The sequence below is a fragment of the Excalfactoria chinensis genome, chromosome 5 (assembly GCF_039878825.1).
Source record: "Excalfactoria chinensis isolate bCotChi1 chromosome 5, bCotChi1.hap2, whole genome shotgun sequence".
NCBI classification, from domain to species: domain Eukaryota; kingdom Metazoa; phylum Chordata; class Aves; order Galliformes; family Phasianidae; genus Excalfactoria; species Excalfactoria chinensis.
In genome coordinates this window covers 39,828,643-39,842,648 of record NC_092829.1, presented here as the reverse complement: position 1 = coordinate 39,842,648, position 14,006 = coordinate 39,828,643, and the positions used below count along the sequence as shown (strand labels likewise).

At 36.8% G+C, this 14,006-nt stretch overlaps 1 protein-coding gene across 1 annotated transcript in view; it reads left to right on the top strand.

The window, feature by feature from the left end:
- The window catches only part of SOX6 (SRY-box transcription factor 6), a 393,141-nt gene that overhangs the window by 15,342 nt on the left and 363,793 nt on the right, over window positions 1–14,006 (top strand). The gene's annotated exons all lie outside the window — the stretch shown is intronic.

The window sequence follows — 14,006 nt, the reverse complement described above, 5'->3', positions numbered from 1 at the left end:
TTAATGAACAGGTTTTACTTTAAAGTGGGTAGGTGTCCTAAATAACTTATTTATCTTGATCTGAGTTTTAATAATACCTGAGACATGCAGAAAGGCAAAGAAAGCTGTATGTATGCAGATGTCAATAAGAGTTGGAGGTGCTAGAGAACAATGTAGCAAGGTCTTCTATAATGGCATGCATTTGTGGATAGAGGTTTCTGCTTTCTGGTAATTTTGTAAACCTGCTGAAATAACTGAATTTATTATGTGGGAGACATAAAAATGCAGTTTGAATGTTGAACTGTTGAGCATCTGAGCACAGATAACAGTCTTAGATATTGAATGTAGGTCATATTTAATTTTTGATGGTGGTTTTGTTGTTTGTAATTTACACTGTTCTTGGATAGCAATATCATTTTTTTTTTTTCATTCCTAATGAAACTGTAATATCTGCAACATTACTAAAAAAACAATTGCTTTGAAATACCTTGTATTTTTGATGGTGAAAAGTAGATAAGGAATTTCAAATTTAAGATTACTGATTACTGACTTTGAAGTATGTTATACTGTATTGAAGTAAATGAAAATTGAAACAAGTTGGGCGAATATTATTGTGTAGCTTCTTTCTGCTATCCTGTTTAATGACATCTCTGTGTGCAATAGATACTTTGAAGCAAGAGGGAAAGTAATTGATAGTGAAATTGTTTGCTTGATTTATAGACCAGCTTTCCAAATACAGTTCATAAACTTCTGGCCAGAAAAATTACTTGATTTCCACCCTGCCCCCTTCCCCCCCCCATCCGTAAATGCTAGTATAATAAAGCACGGCACCTACTGGAATTATGTATATGTGATATTTTTACATGCTATGAGAAGCAGATTGGAACCATAACCATTTCCATTTTAACATGTAAAAATGCAACTACTGGATTTTTTAAATTACTGTAAAATTGTGAGATACCAAAAGACAATCTGTAGCTACAAGTAATTTCATTAAGAATTCTGAACTTCAAGTGTTCAGACTTACAGTTCATGAGAAAGGTATGGTGTGTCTGTAACCTGAAAGCATTTTTAATGCTTGTGCAGGGAAAGATTCTCAAGCCTAGTATAGGACAGCATGCCTGGAAAGTGGACCTTCAGTGTGGCATATTTTTATGTTGACACATTACCAGTAAGCAAAGTAACCTAGTTCATATTCTAGCAGTGTAATTAACTGACTTGTGCGTCTTGGTGACCATTTAGAAAGGAGGAATTTGTTTGTGTTTCTCTTTGTTGTCCAGGGATTTTGCCTGTTCTGTGTCTTTCCACAGGGCAATGTAAATTTTGAGAGTGAGCTGAACACTGACTTTAGTCTGTTAAAAAAAAAAATAGAACCCCAAAATTCAGTGTCCTGTCATGCTGATTATCTGCCTTACAGTTGCTTCTATAAGGCAATTTATACTCACTGCACTTGGAGGCATTTGCAAACCTCGACTTCACTATGTGTTTTTTGTCTGTTTGTTTGGTTTTTTTTGTTTTTTATGAATTGCTTTATTTTTTCTGTACCAAAATGATTCATCAAGAACCAACATATTTCTTTAGGGTACTGCAGGAGGTGAGTGAATATCTAGCAGAGTTTAAAATATCACTGATCCACCCATGAATTCTCCTGATGTCTACCATCCAATAAAGAGGATAATTTCATGTCACAAACTCATCCTAAAAAGAGATCAGTGATCTCTCCTGACTTGTAATAATCTGTAAATTTTAGGTAGGAAACACTTAGTGCTTTTGGAATACTACATACCATCTAGTAATTTAGGGTGGTTATTTCATAATCATGTTATGGTAATGTTTTCTGTATGTGTATCATAATTCAGTGTGTTGGTAGGAATGTGAAGAAGTATGCCAGGTTGGATAATCGTGTGCTACACAGCATGGGGAATTGCAAAACATTGCCTGAACAACAACTGTGGAGATAGCAGCCCCAGGGTTGCCTTACTTTGTATACCAACACTCTGATTAAAAGAGCTGGAACTCTGTGATGATTGACTTAAACAAGAGTTATATTTTTTATGTTAAAATACTGTAAGTAAGAAGGGCATTTTGTGGTTCTTATATTCTCATTTCTATGTTTTACTGTCTTTCTGCTGTTAAGAGGTTCTGCTTTTTTTTCTTTTTTTCTTTTTTTTTTTTTTTTTTTTTTTTTTTTTTTTTTTTTTTTTTTTTTTCCTTTCTTTTTAAACAAATGAAAAAGGACTGTCCTGTCTCTGTGGCAAATTCCCTAAGGAAAAATCTAATTAAAGCTGATCTAATCTAATTCAACTGCTAGGTGTGGTTGAATCCTTGAGCTGTGCTCCTACAGGCAGTTTGAACTCAGCTGATGTGATCTGCTCAGTGAAATTGAATTTGGTTTTGAAGACTATACCAAAACTCCATAAAGAAAACAGGCCAGAAAGGGATGGCATTTACAGGTGTTTTTACAGTCATTAATGCCCATGTTTCATTTCTCCAGATTCAGATATACTATCCTATTCTCCTTGTTGCTTTGTATTTTCCCTTTCCAGAATGTTTTCTGCTTGCTAACCAAGATAAAAAATAGGCAAATAAATATCCAAATGGGATTATATCAACTAAGCTTTGTTTTTATGGCCAGCATCAACGCTTCAGAAGGCTGATTCCTATCCTTTCCTCACCTTCCCACAGTGGCTGTACACAGCATTGGGAAAGTCTTACATTAAAAGGTTTCTGAGAAATTTTTATTTCTGGAAAACTAGAGTCCTGGAATTGTCCAGTTCTGAAAACAAACTGATTGCATGTGAATTGCTTCTGATCCCTTTTCTCTTTGAATTCCTTTGACAGCTCCTTCCCAGCTTTTCCCCTTGACGTATCATTTTATGCTCTTTCCTTGCTTCTGTCTACTGCTGTCCTTCAGAAGCAAACATTCTGATCCCACCTTATGTTCTAATGTTTGTGTTAACTATTAAAGTACGTTGCTGTTCATTCCAAACTTTCTGAAATCTTTTTATGCTCCTGGATCATGATTGGATCATGGTTGATAATTCCTAAGTTTTCAGGAAAGGATCTAGAACATTTATACTTCAGGAAAGGAAAATACTACAACAGTGGGAGCACAAACATGTATGTAAATACTACTTTACCCTCCTTAGATTTAGAGATGTTGGCTAGTTAATGTGTATTCTTAGCACCAGAAATTTCACAATACCAAGTGTCTCTGCTGTCTGTTACAGTCCTTCATTATGGGCACTCAAGACAAGTCACATGGTCATTACAATTTCTTAGCATTTTCATCTTTTTTCTTCTAAATCAGTGATAGTGTTAGCTTCCTTCCAGCTAGTACAGGCTGCAGATAGACAAACTAAACCTAGTAATATCTTTGTATTTACTTAAGTACTTTGCACACATAAACTGCTCAAATATCTCAGTGGTCTGAGTCAGTCTCTGTGCAGCTGGCTTGCTGATCTAATCAAAGTTACTTTCGAATAGATGGTTCTCTTTCAGGAATTAACATGCCAGCCCTTTATAGTCTCTCTTCGGTTTTCGTCAATTGGCAATTTCCAAAGCTTTAAGAAAATCCATCTTTTACAGACATTTTTATATTTTTCATAGCATTGCTACTGTAGCCATCAGTGGAGAAGTGGAGACATTGCTTCTTTTATTTATAGTGTGAATGCTATATTAGAGGTCTTTTTGTTAATTTTACTTCCCTGTGAGTAAAGGCTTTTCTACCTTCTTTTAAATTCAGCTTACCATTATTTGATCATGTCTTACACCGTTGTCCTTACGTTGTCCTTAAAACTTAAGCTAGGGTCCATTTGTTTGTTCTGAAAGCCCATATATCCTCAAGTGACAGAAGATTTGCATTTTTGTGGATGCGGGATGGCAAAGTTAACGTGCCTGCATAGAGAAAAGAAGTTCAGTCTACAGCACTGTTAGCTCTGGCCCAGTGCTTTCTTCTGGTTTGCTCAGTCTCAGATTTTTCCAGTCCTTCTCAAGCTGTCTCTACCTTATCTAACTATTTTACTAAAACATTTATTTGTTTTAGTTGTCTAAAAAAAAAAAAAAAAAAAAAAAAAAAAAAAGAATAGTATGTTTTATAATGATACGGAATCCTGCAAACTAAAAATAATGCTTTCAGAAGCCAATGCTTGTGTGTTCCTGTCAGCCCAAAAATACACGATGAAGGCTTAGAAAGTGGAAATTCACTCAAAAATGTGGTCTGTATAGCTCCAGTACTCAAGTCAGGAATGATTTGTCCTTGCCTATTACATTCTACAGAAACTATGCTACAGAACTTTAAGACCATGGTGTTTTGTTTTTTCTCTTGCTTCTGCCTCATTCAGTGTGCAAGTAAGCTTCTTGATTTTATTCCTTGTTTTTCTTTGGCATCTTGGTGATTTAAACTCTGAATGCGTACTCATTCTATCACAGTGTTTTCAAAGAAAGTGCAGAGGTTTTAGAGGAAGCTTGTAAGTGGTCAGGCTGGCTCTGGCTCCAGGTCCATCACAGCTGGAGTTGATCTAAGTTTGGGCTGCCTTGTCCTCTCTTCTATTGCCTCTGGCTCTGTGTTTCCACCTTCTCCATTGTGCTGGCACTAGCTCTTGTGTGATCATTTTGTGAATTGCTCCTTGGAGCAGATCTGGTTGAAAAGTTTTTTTTGTTTGGTTGTGCATTTCTTTTTTTAAAACAGCTTTTGTGGGGTTAGCTTCCAGACAAGTCACCTCCCTGAATTGGCTCCTGCGCACTTGTGTGGGTGTTAGTGCTGATGCAAGGGAAAGAACAGAAATGCTTAGTTGGTAGAGAAAGGATGGGAGGCAAGACTATATTAACTGAACATTTGTCTGTTTAACGTGCCACAGGATCACATCAGTAGGCTGCAGTTCCACTCTTTCCTTCAAGCTAAAAGTAGTGTTACAATCTCCATACCAACATCTATTCACTTTCTGTCTCCTCTTGGGTCAGCCGTAGCTTTTGTTGTAGCTGCTTTCAAATCACAACAGCTCCTCTTTCACAACAGAGATATGTTTCTTTAACTGACTTAATATTAGTGCTGGTAGCAAGGGTGGAGCCATGAAGGTAAATTATTCGATGCCAGCCATGAAGCTGCATAAATTAACAGTGGAACTGCAGCTTGTGAGATATAGTTATTAGGGTTTACAAATTAAATTATTTAGCCTTGATGTCACTTTTAAGAAGGTTTTTCTTGAATGAAATATTATTTCCCCCATCTCTTCCTTCAACACACAACTTCCAGGTAAAGTCTTTTTGCAGACACCTATAGGTCTTTGTCAGTACACAGCCCAGATCTGGTGTGTTTCATATTCCAGAAGTTGATCATATGTTTTTATACACATGTATATATATTTTTATTGGTATTTAAATAGAAAAATGACAGTACAATACAGTTAATGTAAGGAATGCTCTACAAGATTTTCATGTAAGAATAATTTCATATGCTTACCTGAAGTTTGCATCTACTCGTAGAGGAAGATTAGGTAGGTCTACATAGAGTGTAGATGATCAGTGTTCCTTTAGCATTTTACATAACTGAAGGTCTACCACATGGTTCGTATTCTAGTCACACAAAGCAGGGGAACTACAAAAGGTAATTGCTGAACCTAGTCAAGGGTTGCAGTAGTCATACAAGACAGAATTCATCTCACCTTTAACAAAATACTTATATTTTAGTGATTTAAATTATTGATTTCTTTAGTCAGAGGAAAGGACAGGCCAGACAGTGGGCAGTTTTTCTTTTCTACACAGTTAATTATGGGCAGAACAGGACAATATTGAAACAGATGATGGAGATGCTATTCGGTATTAATGTGTTTGATTTCAATAGAATTCTACATAATTATACTGAACAGCTACTCTTACAAGGGCAGCTCCAAAAGTAGTGCCTCCTATTTTGCTATATTGGCCCACAATGTCAGGAGCAGGTGTTGGTGGTGTGGTAGTAGAGAGACAACCTTCCTGCTAATATTTCATTGTATTTTGTTGCTGTGTGGCAGATGGCAGTGGGGGGGGGGGGGGGGGAGGGGGCAGTCTTACATAATGTTATCTGACATGGAAGTACAAATGAAGCAAAGGCTGGAAAAAAATGACACCCACTGGCATTCATCAACATTTGCTGAATGTTTCTGGAAACCAATCAGTGGCTGTGGGCACGGAGGGGTACAAACCTCTGGGTGACAGTGGGTCTCCCCCACTGGTGCAGATTTTTACAAGCGTGTTGTGAAGGCTGTTTTTCATTGCTGGCAGAAATGCACAGCTAACGGTAGCAACTATGATGAAAAATACTGTTTTGTAGCTGAGACTTTGCTCCAAAAAACAGTGTTACTGTGCTTTTTGTATCCATTGTAATTTCCATAGAAATAAATAGGAAGCATTACTTTCAGAGTGACCTGCATAATTTCCTGAAGTTATCTGAGTTATAATTGAGCCCTGATGCTAGTTTGTCATATGCACAAATTTTCTTCCCCCTTAAGTGTAGAAAAGCTTTGCAAGACTGGCAGCTTTTTCTGTAGTAAGAAACTTTAATTATTTCAGCAGCTTATCAGTGACTCTTTGTACAGACAGAACAGCATCCATTCTAAAGAAGCTGTGAATGGTAGAAGTGATGGTGAGTTGATTGAGGAAGAACTTTTAAGCAAGTATCTGAGAAAGCACATTGTTTCTGATTTTTTCATGGAAAAAAAATTGAAACATAGTGCTGGAAATTTCATTGTGGGTTAGAAGTAGCTTAGTTATTGAACACAGAGCTGGTTGTTTTGTCCAGTGAGTGTGTTCACAAAACTTTGGTAAATTCTGTAAGAAAAAAAATATCCAAATGGTGTAAAGATCTTCCTGGCTAATAATATAACATCCTCAGTATAACCGTGCTACAAAAATAGTCTCCAGACCTTAAGGAGTAGCATCTTAAGGGCAAGAGGCTAAATCTGAATGTAAGTATAAAAGCTGGAAAAGACTGAACATATGCGATTTCCCACCAGCACAATATTAAATGCAATTATTTTCTTTCTGCTAAAATCTTGAATATATCTTGCAACACAACCTCAAAGAGTCCCCCGCTGCTGCTGATTATAGTGAATCCCACTTCCTGCCACCCAGTAAGTCTTTGCAATTTTCTCTTTTTCGCCACCCTGTGGAGATAAATAATGTATATTAATGTGAAAATATCAACAGTAAAATCCCTTAATATTCCCCACAAAATAAAACTTCTCCCTAAATCAAAGGATTCCTATCTTTCATTAATTTTTCTTAGCAAAAAGAAGCAAGTTCCTCATGTGAAGGCTTTGAAAAGTTTGAATCCCACTCTTAGAAAACAAGTGTGCCAAATACTGCATGCGAGAGAGCCGGGGGTTTAGAATCCAAAGTTCAAGAATTAAAAAAAAATAAAAATAAAAAGGATTCAGTATGGTATACTACATTTAGAGCACCTATCTTATTCTTCTCCTGTCTTATGCTTTTTAAAATAGGCCTTAATAAATTCTTTAACATAGAACCTTGGAAAATATGTTACAATGTATATCTTTTTGTTATTCCTTTGGAGCTGTTACCTGTGCTGAACATGGTGGTTATGCAGGATATTTTACAGAATGTTCCTCGCATGTGGCCACAATAGATGCGCACGCAATCAAATCTAATACACGACTAATTCCACAGTCAACTCTCCCTAATTTTGTACATTGGAAGAATAACGGTTTTTCCTTGCAATTACAAGTTCAGGAAAGGAAAAGCAAAAGTGAAAGCTGTGACACTTTGAAAATACCTTCAGATTCGAATACTTGATTGAAAAATGACTGTTCTAAAGAAGCTAATAACTTCTGTTCATAAGAGCTGGAGATTTGGGGGTGGTGGCTCCGTGGTTGATTCTGTAGTGTTTTCCTTTTGCTCATCATAATTTTATTTTAATCTCAACTTCTGTGAGCAAGAGCTTTCTATGCTGAAGGCTGTGAATGCTTCCATTTTTATTATTATTTTTTAAAATCAAAATGTTCACCTTGGGCATGCCTTTCTGTTGCATAAATTAGAAAGCTAATTGAAACACGTGTTAAGAACAGGAACGGGAGAGGGGAAAAAAAAAAAAAAAAAAAAAAAAAAAAAAAAAGGAAAATCATAAGAACAGAAACCTTAGCCACAGACATTTTAGTTGCTTAAGAAAGAAATCCTAACCAGTCCCTATTATTAAAATACCATGGAATTAAAATAATGCCAAAATAGTGAGAGGCAAAATACTAAGAGGCAAATTGTGCCTCCCTCCTCTCAGATTGTGGCAGGCAAGAATTCAAGGACTCAGCCAGGAGGCTAATTTCTGTGGGAGGGGAGGGGGGAGTGAGAAGGGAGGATACTTTTTGTGTTTCTGAGCTAAGGAAGCTGGCACCAGAAAAAAAAATAATAAAAAAAAAAAATAGGCAGTTATGATACAGGTTGTATTAGCTGTTGTGGTGCTTGGCATGAGTGTAATACCAGCACAGGCTGTTTCAGGCTGAGATAGATGTTGCTTCCTTTGTTTGTCCTTATCTCCCCTATCAAATACCAGCTGCTGAGAAGGTATTTTCCCCGTGGTGATTTTTGAAAGGTACACAAAATATTTTCAGTAGTACCTTGCTGTTAGGTTTCTGTGTAAATAATGTTATTTGTAATTTGTGCAAAAATCCATCCAGATCAGGAAGACTGCTACTTTCTGCCCCAATTTTATAAACGTTTATATGCATGTTTAGTTTTAACCAGGAGCAGTGAGGTGTAGTATGGCTGTATCTGCAAGTTGGGAACTTGACCTGCTTTGCTTATATATGTTTTATATACATAGCATAATTTTGTTTCGAGAGAATAGCCTGTAGATGGGAACTGAGTTGTTTAAGAGTCCATCGAAGAAATTAAATCAGGCCGCCTAACATAAATTAAATATTTTTGTACTTTAGTGCTATATGTTAATTCATAACTGAGCAAATAATAGGAATAACATAAGCGCTAACAGAAGTTAAAATTTATTCAGTGTCTGAGGTAAGAAAAACGAAACCAGCTTGGATGGTGGTAACATATTGGTGATTTATGATTACCTTTTATGATTAAAACAAAAGGTTTTCTTGAATTACCTTACCTGGCACAAAGAGGTTTTTGTTTGTTTTGAAAATGTAGGAATGATAAGATAGCCAAAATACTTAATGTCAAGTTGGCTGTGCAATCCTCGTGCTTCCACCAGACTGCTATCATAGAGCAATGCATAGTCCTACTGTGTGTGACACAGGTCTTCAAGGATGTGAAGCCTGAGCCTCATTACTAACTTGCATGAGTATTTTTACACGTTATCTATTCCATCGACTTAGTTCCTGATACTGCTGAAGTTTATATGCCTGGAATTACACAGAGTGAATAATTCCATTAGAGTAAATGGGACTGCTATAAATGTGTGAAGTGAAACATGCATGTGAGTCTCCGCAGAGCTGGGACTTTTAATGGGAATCTCGTTACGCATAAATATAATTAATGTGAGGAGTCTTTTATGGATTATGTCTCCCAACAATCTCACTCTGTGTAGAAAAACAGGGTAAAAAGATGAAAAAGCCAGGATAGGCCCCAGCTTTTTCCCAAACATATGCCTACATTTGCCTGCATCCGATATAAGCAGATAGGGATCTGTCTAAATGGAGCTTGAGGCATGCATTCTTTGCATTTTTTATTTATTTATTTATTTATTTTTGCTCAAGTGACTTGGTGTAAGTGACTTGTTGAAAAACACTGTAGGTTTGTAGCACAGCCAGGAATAGAACCCACATCTCCTGACTCACAGTTAGAGACCAGACCTCTTAAATTTATGTGACAAGTCCACTTGCCATATTCCTATGTGAGAGCAATTCATAGTGTTGCTATCTTCCAGTGTTCCATATATTTTTTAGTATGATCGCATTCAATAAAGGTGTAGAATTGAATATAGTCTAATCCTGTGTAGCTGCAGAGCATCTGGCTTATACAGACAAATGGTTTCCCACCAAAAAGGAAAACTCGGAACTGTAGATTTTTAATGCACAGATCTTGTGCTATTGCAGTGTTAAGAAGTCCTTGTTGTTATGAATGTGCATTATGAGTATATTGTACACAGTCCTGGTATGCAAATGTGTAGCATTCAGAGAAGTGAAATAATTCTGTGTTATTATTATCTTTGTAAATTGCATCTTAAGAGTTTGTTGAGGACTTTATGACGGCAGTTTTCTATAGTCACAGCCATACAGCGCAAAGTGTTTCTTTCATTATTAACAATAACTGAGCCAATGAAAATGCTTTTAAATATACACCAGACAAGCAGTTATCCAGCTCTTCCTTCTTACCATCCACAAACCATCTTTTAGCATCTTATAAACCAGCATGTAAAATAGCTTTGTAAACATCTGCTTTTCATTGTTAATTGTCAGGGAAAACTGGAGATTTAAATGCTGCTTTTGTAGCGCTCCTTAATCCTATCAGAGAGGCTAGCTCTAGATGCTTCTCCTCTCCCACTGCAAATAGCTTCTTCAGGCTGATATTTTTTTCTTATTTAATGTTCTCCTCTTCCCCACCCCACCCCCTCCCCCGTCTTTAGTTTTGTTTTTAATATTGATAGTTTCTATTTACTTACAAACAGGCTTGTTTCACGTCTCACTTTGAAAGGTCTTGCATATTCTAATCTGTGTAGCAACTCAATAAACAGAATATACTTATGTAATTATTAATTACAGTGTAAAAGGGTCTGAAAACATACATTTTGTTCTAGGATGTGCTCAGTATTTTTTTTTTTCATGTATAAACTGCTAGATTAGGTATCATGTCATACATGCAATGTGAGAACAAGGGTATATGCTGATGCTGTCGTATAACGGCAAAAAGAAATAAGTAAGTTTTCTGCTGCTAAAAAACACTTATGATATTTTCTTAAAGAACAAAACACTGCCTTTATTTTGGTTAGCTTTTCTGCTTTAATAATCAAGTCATTAATGGCAGTTGAGTGTGTCTGGCAATAATTTACCTAAGGTAGTATTTGTAACACACAGTAGCTGCGTTCTACAGGAAAAATAGATCTATTCATGTTACATTTCCTACCTCTAAAGCTTCTTTTCTTGCTATTGTGTTACGATTCTGGATTTGTAACAATTTTGACTTTTTGATTCTTACACAAAGGGACCATTCATGATTTGAAACTATTTTATATATTAGAGTTTTTAAACAGGAATAAATCTTTTTTTATTTTTTTTTCCTTTCTTTTAAATATTTTGTCCAAATCTGCTTCACAGGGAAGCATTCTATTTTCAGTCACAGTCTGAATTTTCCTATCTTTCATCTTTTAAACTTCAGTGCTTTTTGAAGTGAGTGTCTCCTTAACTAGTTTCAACTATGTGCTGGATTATAGTTTTAACAGTAATTTAGAACTCTTCCCATTTTGTTAATTAAATCGTAATTGGAGGTTACAGTTACTTGCTTTACTTGCTTGTATTTTTTATTCCCGCTTTTCTATATTTACTTCCATAACTTCTCAAAAGATTTGTTACACAGACCTCAGCATCACTGCATGTAAAATTAATTGAAATGACATATTGTCCCAGTTTCTATGACAACCATATCATGATGCCGATGCTCTCAAAAATTTATAAACTGCAATTTCAACTATGCTAATAGCACCGGGCAGAGTTAACATTTATTTACTTAATATTCTTATTAGAATTAAGCTTTCAACACTCGATAAAAAGAAAACCTGAGAACAAGGTGTATTTCAGCATTTTCCATTTGCTTGATGTCGGTGTTTTTGTAAAGGACTTCTAATTGTTATGAGAACGTTTCTTAAAATCTAACTGTGATACACCATGTTGATAGAGAGCTCATGACAAATAAAATGTGTGTCATCAGTCACAAACTTTTAAATTCAACATCCCAGAAAAAAGCTACAGTGCAGTTTGCTGTAACTGACTTACAGATAGTCTTGTTTCGCTAGGGAATACTGAGAGCCCACCTATTGCTATTTCTTTTGTCCTAAGATGCTAAACCTCACATGTTTGTGACACGCGTACTGATGCACTTATATAAGTAAAGCCACAAGAACGAGAGTCTGTGTGACCAGACACAGAACTAGAAACCCACTCACAGCATCTACTTATGTTACCGCCTTATTTCATTGTAAATGCTAAAAACCTTCTGCCTGGTAATGTGAATTATTTTTTCCATATTAAATACATACTTTCAGTATAATCATGCTATTCCATCAAGCTGCAGGCTTTTAGAAGCTAGCTGATTTTAGCAGTTTGACAGGGAACTCTATTACTCAAGCAACACTCACACTGGAATCAATGAGTGTTTTACTTGAGTAAAAAATTTAGGACCAATGTAAGATGCCTTATTCAAGTTACTTCATAATTACAGATTGCAGTGACTTAAAAAATAGTGAGTTTTGCTTTCAAAACACACTTATTTTATTCAGTATAACTTGCACTTATTAAAAAAGTGTGTTTTATAGTCCAAATTCATGCTTCTTGTGTATAAGACTTATTGATCATTGATTCAAATAGGAAATAAAACACCTTGATCTTCCAGTCACTTGTCTTAGGAAGATTCCAAAGCAGCCGAGTCACATTTACTGTACTTCGGTCTTAAATTTGATATTATGCTGGGGGAAAAAAGCATATAAATGAATGTTCAAATATGTTGAGATCATGTCGCATTTTAATTTTTAACAGTCTGAACACTTTCAGCAGTTCCTACCCCGTGTTCCAGGTTCAGTGAGCTATATTAAAACATACTTGGAAAGATTTATACAGTGATTTGCTTCTTAGCTGACTTTGGTGCAAGAAGTTACTACTGCATGTTTTGGTTAGAAATCGTGAGGTGTTCTTATGGGTGATCAAAGGGAGGAGGTGGCCATACCACCCGTGCAGTATGCCATGGGATGTATAACCCTCACGCAGAGTGGGGCAGGCCAGTAAAGCTGTGTACCCCCAGAGCTCTTTGGAGGCATCTTCACCTCTGGCGCTGATATTTTCTGAACAGTTTATCCATTTTGGCATCACTGTTTTAGTCTTCTTAACAAGATGTATGCATTGTACATGAACGGGCTTTGAACTTGTGAGTGGAACAGCCAGCAGTGACTTAGGCCGGACACTTCTGAACTCAGGGGAACATCTTAAAAACAGTGCATTTTAAAAGTGCACAGCAGTACGAATATAAAATACAAAATCATTGGTGATGCTGAGTATTCAGTTTCTTTCTGTTCATGTGTCATATGCATGTGACCTAGTGGCAATGCATTTATTTGTAATGTGGGCCAGTCCTCAGGTCAAAAGCAGCTTTGTGTTTTTATTCTGTTTGCTTGTTTGTTTTGTTTTACATAGTATCTTGTTTGTACTGTAGCAGTTAGGTCAGGAGCTTTGAAAATATACTCTGGGCTGCCACATAAGATAGCACTAGTGTGGGCTACAAGGAGTCCTTTGCATGTGTGTCTTTTTGGCTTCTCAGATAGGGGGGTACAGTGCTTCTCTGTCCTTCCCTTGTGCAAGTCATGCTCAGCTCTCCCTGATTGTGCAGCAGTGCAGGGGGCCCTGCAGGTGTGCATGCAAGGAAGTGGGCTGTGGGATGGATGGCTGCCATGGGTGTCTCCTGCACAGCTCTGACTTGCTGATGAAAATGGACATTTGAAATAATTGTTCATCTTGGAGTGCCCTGACTGAAAATGATAATTACTTTTTTTTTTTTTTTTTTAATTATTATTATTACTATTTGGAGCTTCTTAATAGCACTCTCATAATTCAATTGCTTACTCTGCCAATGCAACTCGTAGCCAAGAGCTCAGTGACTTCAGCTTTGCCGGTGCAGTTAGTGCCCTGCTGGTGACGGGACACCTGGGCGTGATGAATGCTTTCCGGTGCTTTGCGGAGAGCATCACGCCAACCAGATGCTGAGTCCCTGGGCAGCGCACCTTCCCGGCTCAGGGCTCTTTGCGAGAGCAGGGCTGGGAGCAGCAGTGCGTGGTAATACGCTGTGCTCCCATGGAACAGCACCTGTCTCCC